Source organism: Episyrphus balteatus, chromosome 1 (assembly GCF_945859705.1).
Source record: "Episyrphus balteatus chromosome 1, idEpiBalt1.1, whole genome shotgun sequence".
In the NCBI taxonomy this organism is placed as follows: domain Eukaryota; kingdom Metazoa; phylum Arthropoda; class Insecta; order Diptera; family Syrphidae; genus Episyrphus; species Episyrphus balteatus.
Window position 1 is genome coordinate 134,423,424 of NC_079134.1, and position 12,556 is coordinate 134,435,979.

The window sequence follows — 12,556 nt, forward strand, 5'->3', positions numbered from 1 at the left end:
TAAGCTTTCATTTCATTTTCTTAGGTAATTTAGAAGATAATCCTTCCTTATCAAGGGTTGCCGAGAATACACCAAAGATAACTTCCAGGAAAATTTGCGTTTTGAATATGAGCCACACCATGCCCAATTTTCCATAAGCTTCTTCTAATAGCAATTGTTGGCAACTCAGAAGTTAACACATAATGTTTCAAAAGTCTGTTCAGTTCGTTCTTTGATCCGAATGCTAGTATTAAAACGGACCTAGGGTGACTAGTGCCTTAAGGCGGATCTATACAATCCATTGTGGAGTCGGATCTCAGCCAACAAATTTCTCCACTGAGCTCTATCCATCACCAGCTGCTTCCAGGTTCGATCGATAAGTTGGTTAAGTCCCCCTTTCATTTGCCTGCACCATCGTAGGCAAGGTCTTTCTCTACTGCGCCGTTCTTTTGGGTTGGAGTGAAAAACTTTCCGGGCCGGAGCATTGTTGTCCAAGCGATCCACATGACCTAGCCATCTCGACGCTGCACTTTTACTCTCTTGCTCCTTTCCTTCCGTTTCCACTTCGATGCAGATATCAGCGCCACTGACATAAAGCTGCGTTCTTCCGATTATGTCAATATCGTCGTCATATGCAAGGAACTGCACGGACTTTTGAAAAATGGTGCCTTTGGTATTGACGTTAGAGTTCTGTATTTTTCTTTCAAGGATGATGTTAAAAAAGTGGCATGATAGCGCGTTGTCTTGTCTTAAACCTTTTTTTGGCATCAAAAGCAACAGTTGGGTCTTTAACGACCATGAGATCAAAATTTGCCGTATTGTGAATATTTTTTCGATTGTGGACTTTAGTGGTTTAAAGCTACACTGATAAGGACTTTTCAGTTTGTTGATGAATGATCTGATAAAGACTTACCAGATTTTTGACGAAGGTCTTTTTGCCTTACTGCCTTAGTTCGGCAGGAACGCCATCAGCTCCAGCAGCTTTATTGGACTTAGCTAGAAAATGACTTCTTTCACTTTGGAGAGTTCGGCGGGAAAGAAATGTTAACTTTCATCGTCAACATTAAATGGTGCAATGTGTCTTTGGGGCAGATCGCTCCTTTATCGTGTTGCCTCTTTTTCTCCAAAGAAGCCGATGTTCCTCCGTTCTTTTTCGTTTGTAGAGCTCATTGGCAGATCAAGTCCTGATCTTCAGCGACGCTTTGTAAGCTTTCTGTTTAGCTGCACCAGGACTTTTGTTGTGGTGGCCAGGTGAAACCCATCAAAACTACCAATCCTATTATTTATCTTTTATTTCTTTTTAACAACCGGCCCAAAATAAGAAAACGGAAAGTACCTGTTAGACACAATTATATTCTATTTTGAGAAAACCAATTATAAATAAATGTCAATACTACGGATGCATACAACAAACCCATTTCCTTTCTTTCATTATAATAACATGACACCTTTTCTGTCAAAAACCTAAACTCCAGTTTCGATTGTTCACTACCTTTGGATGTACAAATCCAATTTTGGAACTCATGCATCCATTAACTCAAACCCAAAGTTAGTACGTAATTTACCAAATGGCTATTACTTAATTGATTTCTACAACTGGACTTGGGCACACCTTTCAAAAAATCAATTTTCAACAAACCATCTCATTACCAATAGAAAATTAATGAAAATGACATTTTTCACTTTCGGCCAAGAACCATAATCAAAAACAATAAAGAAAAACCTAAAAGAAAATGGATAAATGGAAAGCACGCAACAAGACATCCTAAAATATCTCACAAATAGATATAGATTTGTTATATGCACTGCACATTTCTAATAACAACAAAAATACTAACTACAGTTAAAGGCAAACCTTTAATTGGATAAAGTTTTATTCAACTATGCTTCGCCATGTTATACCATCTTATAGCCAAGCTTAAGCACCTTTGCCATTTATATTTACCATCTGCAACTTCTTCTATCGTCGACAACGACCGACGACGATGACTTCTTTTTGTTTCTCTTTCTCTGCATAAAAAGAGAAGAGAAAGGGAAATACATATATAGTTAGTTAAATGTGAATGCGACACTATCGCCCTAGGGCCCTTTAATTGAATTTGCCTTCATCGTCATGGTGAGTCGTCCAAAATAGGCCATCACGTCTCGACGTTCATGAATCCTCCTCTCCTCCACAGGTCGGTCGGTCGGCCGGGCCGACCCAAAACGGGTAGCATAGCAAGCAATTCATTTTCAATTCCGCATTTCCTGCTTTGAAATCATAGTCGCCGGTCTATGGTTGGAGAGTTGGAGTCTAGTATAAGGTATAGGGCAATTGTACAGTACACGGTACATCATGGGACGGATATTAGGATCCTGATGGTGTATTGCTCTTTTGCAATATGGTATAGAGGAAATGTATACAAAATGGAATCCAAACACTTTTGCTACCTTTTCCGCACAAAACCAATATCAATAGTTATACGGATTTGATATTAATTGATTGCTGAGAATTATTTAAGTGTTTTCTTTTAATCGATAGAAAACTGGAAAATGGTTAAACTGTTGTCAAACTAGTGGTTTGTATTCCATACAAAGGGTGGAATTGAAGCGTTGAAAATGAGAAGTGACATTATTTTGAGTTTTTGGTTTACAGTGGAATCTCGCTAACTTGAACACATACGAAACCAGGCCTGTTCAAGTTATTGGATTGTTCAAGTTACTGCAACATATAAAAAAGTCTTCGTTTTGTATGAATTCAATTTGTTATTATAAATTAATGTAAATGACACACAACACGATTACAAAAGTAGTATCCTATATTGAGGAAATTCAAACTTCTGTTGAAATACAATTTATTTGTTCAACTTAAAGAGCTTCGAATATTTAAAATATTCAACTTATAGAGTCAGCAATAAAAAAGTTCAGCAAAATAGGATGTTCAAGTTATTGGATTGTTCAAGTTATGGTATGTTCAAGTTAGCGAAAGTCCACTGTATTTAGATTTTATTTACACAATATAATTATATGGGAGTGAAGAATAAGATTAAATCGTTTAGGCGGTAGAAGCAATTTTCTCACAAATCGGCTTCAAATGTAAAGAACAAATCAATAACATTTGGAAAACTAGGGACGATTGTATTATCTTTAGAAGTCGATATATTTTATCCCTGAGCTAAAAGAATATTAGAGTCTTGATAGGTGTACTAACGAGTCATTGTGCCATTGGTACAATGGCTATTAGAATGGGTGTATTTGCACCTGATTTCTGTAGGAGTCATGAGAAAATTCATTGAAAGTACAGGATGGTTCATTTATTTTTTTTCAGTATTTATTTTAAATTTAGATAGTTTTTTGTTATTTATTATTTTTAAAATATAAATTTTTTTTTGGTGAAAAACTTATTTTTTTTTGTTAAAAAAAATTATTAAAAACAATATTTTTAAATTAAAAAATAAATTTTTTTTTTATTATTAAAAAAAGTTAATCAAATTTTCGTGTCCCGTGAAAGTTCGACTTAGATTAAGTCGACCGTATTTTTATCTTGCGTACCTACCCTAGAATGTTTTTTTTTTTTACCTAATTAATGCAAAGTACTACCTATTTTAAGTTTCATTTTGAATTTGGAGAAATTTTTTCATACTCCTTTATAATTTATGCATACAAAGATATTCTTTGTTTAAAAAAATGTGGTTATAATAAACTCTTTTCCCAATTTTTGACCCAGTTTTCAGTGCTCAGTTAACTCAGAGTTAGTTAATCCTACATTATTATTTGACTTCAGATAACGCAAAAAGCAGATTTTCTGGTTCATTTTCACATGCTTTGTTTAAATAACGGTCTCCATACCTTTAACAAAAGTTTGGACATTAAAAATACCATTTTTTTCCTTCCAACTATGTACTGATCATTAGGATTAAAATTTTCAGTTAAAATTGATTATTTTTTTAACCCCTCCAATAAATCCATTCGAAAATTGGTAACGTTTCGTACTAAAATACGCTTGACATACATGCAACAGGTGGGGCTATTTTATTTGTTTTATTTTTACGATAAATTTGGTGACCTTGCTGTGTTGACGTATTTCTCTCAGTCTGTTTCTAATTTTAAATTCAAAAAATTCGCATAACTAATCACTTCATGGCGCCATCTTATTCTTTAAGAGAATACAAAAAAAAAAAAAAAAAAAAATACTGTATTTATAATCAATTCTTTTTTTGTTCTTCGGTAGTTAAAATCAATTGACTAGATAATCTCATGTTTTCATTATGCTAAGAAAACTAAATTAAATTTTGTACTTAATTAAGTTTTGTTGTCAATAAAGTGAAATTGAATTGGTTTATTTTGATTTTGTTGAAGAAAGTAATCGATAAAGGGCTTTAGAGAATTTTTTTTTAATTTCATTTTTTCCTTCTACTGTACAATAATTGAACATTGATTTCAAAAATTTGAACTTTTTTCTTAAAAATTAACTTGAAAAAACAAATTAGGATCGTTTTCATAAATAATACGCAAAGCACAAAGCGTGCTCTAATTTAATTTAAAAAAAAGCCCTATTGAATTATATCGCCTCAAGAATGAGGCGACATGACAAACATAAAAGAAAACATCATTAGATGGTTTTGCCGCACCCGCCGCTGCCTAATAGCCTTGTTTGACATCGTCTCGTCGTCGTCTTCGACGTTGTCGGAATCTCCAATAAACTCAAAGTGCATACTTAAAACTGTAATATTTACGATTGCAAAGAATTTTCTCTAAATTATATACAAAGAAATTTTTTTTCTGAATTTAAATTAAATTTTAAAAATGAAAAAAAAAATTCGAAAAAAAAGCTTGGAAATACTGTGCACTGAAATATGAATTCAACACACTCCCACAACACTCGAAAATGTTATAATATATGAAATGGTAGCGTTGGCGATGATTACTGCTAAAGATAGACACTGCCAACGCCACCACCATGCAGATGTTATATACTCGTCATATGGAACATCTAAGTGGGCGGATAGAATAAAAGCAGCTCACCTGGAAATTGTATGTTTTCCTTTGGATTTGGATACTTTTTTTTTTATTGTTGTTATTGTTGTTATTAATTTGTAAAAGCGTGCCGCCACTATGCCACTACCGCAATTACCAGCCGGTATTTTCCAAATGAAGCAACACAGGTGAAAATATACAGTCATTACCACAATTGTTCGGACAAGAATAAGTTCCCTGAAAAAATGTTTGTATGGACTTTTGGTCGGAATGCATTGATGACTTTTTGGAAAATTGTTTTTTTTTTTTTTTAATATTATGAAACTTTTAAAAGACTTAAACAAATTCCAAAAAGTTTTGCCTGTTTTTCAACTATTAAAAAAATATTTCCCAAATTTAAAGCTTCTAACTTATCACTGAGCCAAAAAACAACGTAAAATCAAATTATAAACCAGCGCTGACTTAATTTTTAGTTTTTCAATAGGTACAAAATCTCGAAAAATTTTCAAAAAAAATATCGGCGAAATTGTTAAAGTTGATAGAAAATGTTAAAAATTTGCAAATTTGCTTTCAACTTTGTTTAAATAATGTTTAGCTATCAAGTTTATGAAAACAACTTTTTTAGGTATGGAAACATTGAAAATTAAGCGGCTATTTACTATTACAAAACTTTAGAGCCTCTATATTGACAAATTTTCAAAATCTGGGACATTTCAATTTACATATTTTGAAAGAGCTAAAAAGTTTTAAACGGCTAAATAACATTGACAAAGTTGATTTGATCCCTTTTTTTTTTAGTTTTGACTTTCACCTAGACAATTGAACCGACTTTAAAAACTTTTGGGCACAAAATTTAAAACAAAGGATAATGGGCATATTGGACGTTTGGCGGCCAGTAATGAAATTGGTATCAAATGAAAGAACTATAACGTAGGACAAATTTTAACTATGGCCGTTTCGTTGTATTGCATTTGGAATGGAAGATATTGCAATATTAGTGTTGTTAATGCATCGAGCAATATGCGAAGGGCAAATTGAATTACTATTTTAATTAAATTATGAAATATGATTTTATGTCATTTTTTCTATGATTTAAAACCTCAATCTTGAATATGCGACCAATGGAACTCAAAATATAAGCTTTTTAAGCCATTCACTTCAAGATTTTGTTTTTGAGTTTTCAAAAGGAAAAAACAAATAAAAAATTGACAAAAAAGTCTTCAGATAGACTCGAAATTGATGTTTTAAAAAGCCAATATTTTGGGTTCTATTGGTTGGATATCCAAGATAAAGGTCTTCAGGCCGCGGAACGTCCAAGTTCCATACAAAAAAATGATTTTTGAATTGTATTCGATTTCGGAATTTTCTAAATCCCATTAAATCTCCTAATATAAATTAGCAAGTAGCGACCTTTAAAAAGTATGGAATCGAATTCAATTTTATGTACAATCCTTGGGCGTCCCATAAAATTTTCCAAAATAAATATGATGCAGCTCAACATTGAATTGAGTAAGTTACAAAGTTGTTTCCATATTAGCCCTTTAAAGTACCTACAAGGTTGCCTGGTTCATACTTTCCGGGGACGATTTTGTGAAATTCGATAGAAACTAATTTAGTTTAAAAAAATCGTGCATTTTACTGATATTTTCAACATATTTAAAAAAAATTAATTCAGGGCAATTCATTTTTTTTTTTTAATTCCTCTTACTCGGAATAATTTTGTCTTAAAGTGTAGCAACACTAAGTTTAAATACCGCCGACTTATGTATTTACTGATGCGTCTGTTTCAACTTCCGTTGAACGCATTTACTCAACCGATTGGTAGGTAATGTTCTATATAACGAGATCTATTTTTAATCATTTTTAGAAAATATTATTTTGTAAGAAAAAAGAAAATTGTTGCCTCACTATAGAGTACCTTATGAATGCACGCAATGAAGTGACATTGAAAATTTGATGAGGTGTCATGAAAAACTCATTCGAAATAGTTTCGATTTGGGACATTTATTTGTTGCTTAATGATTATTACGAATATGTGTCATCAGCACACTTGTTTTTAAAAGTTGGTAGTGTTTATAAGTTTTATAATAGATTATAAAATAATATTGTTTATTAAATATCGTTCTGCATGGATTTACAGGAAAATAGATTTAACATTAGATAAATTTAACATATTTTTCACTTAATCGAAATATTTCTCAAATTTATTACAGAATTTTTATTTTTTTTTAAATTTTATTATTTACATGGTAAATATCATCTTTTCCCTTTTTGTATGCATTCACAAGCTTTAAATAATGAATTTGTTTTTAATCATCTCATACAAAGTATTAGATTTTAGTACGATTGCATAAAAATAGTATCACTTGCATTAGTTCCTATTAAACCACACAAGTGTTTAATCATAAAATTAAAAATAAAAACATATTTTTATGACGCTCATGTTTGCTTTTGATTGTTACCTTATCTACTATCAAGTTAAAAGATCAAGTCCAAAACAGACTGAACAAAACCTTAAAAACTAAATTAAATATTTTAATTTCTGTTTTTATTATTTTTGTAATGAACTCATAGAGTAAAACAATTTCCTTCAAAATATTTTATTTTATTTTAAATATGTTTGCTAATGTTTGTTTGCTATAAATCTATTATGATTATGAGTTATGTTGTATGAGTAATAAAATTTTCAACTTAATTTATATTAAAGAATGTTTTGGCTTAATTACCTTTAAAGATGGTTTAAGTATTTATAATGGCTAAGCAAAATGATTCACTCACACACAGAATTAGAAAAATATAAAAAAAATATAATTATTTTAATCGATGAGAATTCTTTTTGAATAAGAAATCGAATATAAATTGAGAACAAATTATTTTTAATTGTTTTGCCCGGCCGAAACTACTTTCTAAAAAAAATATATTTAATGATTTAGCCATAATATGCGTCATTAATCATTGGCGATTTTATACAATTTTTGTAAATATTCTGCGAATAGGTAGTAATTAAAAAGTTCTTCTCTTTTGAATCAGCTAAAAAAACATTCCTATTAAAAAAAAAAGAAATACACATTTTTTATAAAATAAAAAAAAAAAAAAAATATTCATTGTCTTAAAATTTCTTTAACTTCGATTTAGATGACCAAAAAACTACTTTAAATTTTTTTTTTTTTTTAAATAGTTTAAATTTTATAAATATGTATTAATGATAGCAAAAATTTATCTGCATTTTTAAGAAAAAAAAATCTAAGTTCAGTAGAATTTGGTGGCTTCTTAAAAAATTTTGGTTTGGCTTGGTCTGTTTTGGACTTGATCTTTTAACTTGATAATAGATTTTTATAAAGCCTGAGCGAAATTGGAAAAGTTTTTCTCTGACTGTATCATTACCATTTTTATTTTTATTATACATTTAGTTTGTTAATTTTTTTTTTAATAAAGTAAAGTTCAAAATTTCTTATCAACGAAGCAGTATTTTTTTATTTATTTTGTTTCATAAGTATGCGAAAAAAGGCGTACAACATAGATAAGATAGCATTAGCTTGTCTTTTTGTATGTCTGTCTGTCTGTATATTCTCATGACAGTCCACAGAAAAATATAGATGTAATTTGTATATTCCGATCTGCACTAGTAAACATGAAAGTTATAATTGAACTGCAACACCGTATTGAAACTCTACACGATTCTATAATAAACAACAACAACAACTAAAAAAAAAAACACAATCACTTTAAATATAAAATTTATAAATAAATTTCATATGTTGTGACCTTTGAAGTACACATGTGTGTGCTCTGCATTCGTTGAAACGCTCTGATTAGAATTTTGCGTGCGTAAGGTGGTGAAGTGGTGGTGGCTGGCAAATATTGATTTAGGGCAGCGACCGAACCGGGTGGTGTAGAGGGTTTTTTTTTGCAATACAACACTTCGATAATATTATTGCTTTTTTTGTTGTTGTTTTTGTGTATGAAGTGCTTATTCAGCACGGATATAAAGGCATATAGTGCTTATTGAATAAAAATAATATTTTATCATTTTTGTGTATATTAACATATTTCACACTTAATTAGAGATATTATGGTCTTTTGTTTTTATTAGAATAAGGGGGATATTGGAATTTTGAAATATTGATGCGAGGTTAAAAGGTTTGTTAAGCTGAATTTATATAGAGGGAAGTTGAATTAAGGATTATAATAAATCGATAATATATTCAATCCATGAATTGTGACAAATATAAAAATTTTATTTTAAAATTAAATAAAAAATGTGCACTTTTTGATTAAAACATAAAATTTAGATCTTTGATATACAAGTTTTTGAGATATCGATCCACTTTGGATTCCATCAGGATGGAAAGATACAAGAGTTTGATTGTAATGAAAACTTTTTTTTGGACAAGTTATGAAAAATATGTATTCAAATGGAGGGCTTACAGCTGGTACTGAACCAAGTCACAATAAAATGCACGACTGGGGTCGCACGTACTTGCTCTTGCAGTTTAAAATAATTTTAAGTTAGTTTACTTGTAGATTTTAAGAGCTGCCTCTGTATAAATTTAAAAAAAATTTGATGATGTTGGGGAAGAGCCGACATTTAGGGCAAAATTTTGTTAAATAAAAAAAAAAAATATTTTTTTATTTGACTTTTTTTGAAAAAAAATGCAGTTTTATTGTAATTGCTTTGAATATTACGTCTGCAAATTTTAATCAAAAATTGTTAGAGCAGTTTTCGAGTTATTTGGTACGATTTAAAAAATTTGTATGGGAGGTACACTTTTTTGACTTTTTTGAGATAAACTAAAATGCAGTTTTATTGCAACTGCTTTGAATACTACGCCTGCAAATTTTAATCAAAATCGTTATAGCCGTTTTCGAGTTATTTAATTTGAATTGAAAAATTTGTATGGAAGGTACACTTTCTAACCGAGATATAAAAAAAAACAAAAAAAAAAAACTTTCAGAATTCCATAAAAATTATCTGTATTTGAAGAAAATCCTTCCACCCGTTTAGGCTGTGGAAATGTGTACAGATATAAGTACAGACGCACGGACGGAATTGCGACACCCACTTTTTTCCATCATCGTAATATTGGTTTTGATTAAAACCTCAGACCGAAACCCATGGAATCCATTAAGTTCGCAAAAATATTGTTGGTGTATTTTTTTTTTTTTAAGAATTGCTGATATTCAGAATTAGTATCTACCAAAAAAATTGAAAACATAATGGTACCTCAAAATCTACCAAAAAAATTGAAAACAACTGAAAATTGATAAAAATGCTTTATTTACCACAGACACCAAGAACTTAGCCAGTCTATAACAAATATTTGATATGAAAGGGTGTTTTGTTGAGAAATAAGGAAAGTCTGCAATAAGTGGAATACATAAATGGTACACTTACGAACTTTATTAAAAATGTTGTACTATGTGGCTTGGGAACTTCGAATAAAATAAATCTTTAAATTTTGTTCATGTGTAAAAGGTGTTTTTTGAGGTGTAGATAAAATGTGGTTCTATTGTAACAAACTAACTTAGATAATAGTACACTGAACCAAATCCTTACGTAAATACAACGAAAAAATTCGTTGAGCCAACGAAAATTTAATTAATTTTCAGCCGGTGAAAAATTTAATTGGCTCAACGAAATGGCTTTCATACGTTAATGAAGAACTTCATCAATTAACGAAAACTTTCGTATTTTAATGAAATTTTTCATAAAAAATTTTGATCGAGAATTAATGAATTTTTACATCACTTTACGAAATTTTTTCATCAACTAACGTAAAATTTAATTAAAACTTTCGTAAACTAACGAAGTTTTTCGTAAATTTTATGAATATTTTAATTAAATTACGAAAAAATATTCGTTAGCTAACGAAACTTTTCGTTGTATTAATTATTTTTTTAGTAGATTATTTTTACATTCTTTTCTTTTAACGAATTTTTTCGTTAACCTACGAATTTTTTCATTCATTTTTATTTTTATAAATATTTAATTGGACCTGTTAAATCATTGATTCAATAGTCCAAACCAAAAATTGGCGTTTCGACCCGGTGCGGTGGAGCTCACTTAAGTCAACTGATGAGTCCGACTTATCGTGAGACACCTTGTCAATACGCAAATATTTTTTATATTCAGCTCAGCTTACATAGATTTTTAAACAAAAACCTAATGTGAACTATATAAAGCAAGATTCAATTTTTAATCATTAAAACAGAAATGCACCCAAGTCTATGTTTTTTTTTTTGTAAGGCAACGATTTTTTTCGTTAACTGATGTATTTTTTCATAAGCCAATGTAATATTTCATTAGTATATGAAGAATTTTCATAAGCTTATGAAGATTTTCGTTAGTTAATGTTGAATTTCATAAGTTAATGAATTTTTTCGTTACTTAATTAAAACTTTAATAAAGTAAGGAAAAAATTCTTATTTTTATTCTTTAAAATGAGTATGAAATTTTTCGTTAATTGATGAATCTTTTCATTGAATTGGATTTTTTGGCACTAAAAAGGGAGAAAAAGTGTATGAAACGTTTTCATTAATTGATGAAGGTTTTCATATTATGAAAAATTACATATTTTCGTTGAGCCAACGAAAGTTTCGTTGGGCCAACGAAAATGTAGTGTATGAAACGATTTTCGTAATTTTACGAAATTTATTATTTTCAGTGTACCCTATTGAAATTCAATAATAATGATACTTTTAAGATTAGAAGCATTAAAGGTGTTTTTTTCTTTAATGGAGAACAGAATTAATGGACATTTGGTAAAAAAGTAAGCATTTTGGATGAAAAAGTAAGAGTAAAGAGACTTCATAAAATAATTTTGGTTGAAAGAGTGTTTTTTTTTTCGAGGACGGAGTAAATTCTGTAATAAGTCCCAAAATGTTCATTTGTCCAGCCTCCAAAACAATTTTAGAGCAGTCTTTTTTTTTTCATAGAAAGTATGACAAATTAATAGTCTTCTAAAATTTTCAAAATAAGAGATAGACGTATAAAACCAATTACAATCATTGGTCAACCTCGAGTTCTTAAAATAGCCTTTAGAAAAAAATGTTATGCCATTTTCTAGAAAGCTCGAATATTACAGTTCTCTGCTGAAATACTTTTCGATAGTTATTATTTGGCGTTTAGAAGTTTTAAACAAAAATATCTTCTAAAGGATTGCTTGCAGGACAAAATGTCAGGATATTTTTTTTTTTGTAGAAATAACGTAACCTTAAAACTCTACCTCAAATACTTTCTCATTGAGTGTTTTTCTTACTGAATATTTAGTTTAATAAAGTCTTATTGATGGGATTTTTTGAAAGGAACCAATTGTCTTTACATCGATTTTTTCGGCTTGTTTGACTGATTTGACTGCACTAGTAGAATATCGAGTCCTGGCCCTGGATATGATGGCATTACGGTCCGCTCGCTGAGACAAACGAATCAGCACAGAAGTGTTTTTGTTCAATTTAATGATAAAATTTAACAGAGTGAAGTATAAAACTCTACTGAGTCTTGATGTTTCGACAAAACAAGTGTGTGGGTGCTTTAAATCAAAATACAAAACTGTTTGTTATGCTTTTACTAAATATCTGTTTATATATATTTTTTTTATCCGCCATAAAATTATTTATTTAT

The 12,556-nt window shown here is 29.9% G+C and overlaps 1 protein-coding gene across 13 annotated transcripts in view; it reads left to right on the plus strand.

Annotated features, from left to right (window-relative positions):
- Window positions 1-12,556, plus strand: part of LOC129921564 (putative uncharacterized protein DDB_G0291608) — a 226,328-nt gene that overhangs the window by 9,195 nt on the left and 204,577 nt on the right. The gene's annotated exons all lie outside the window — the stretch shown is intronic.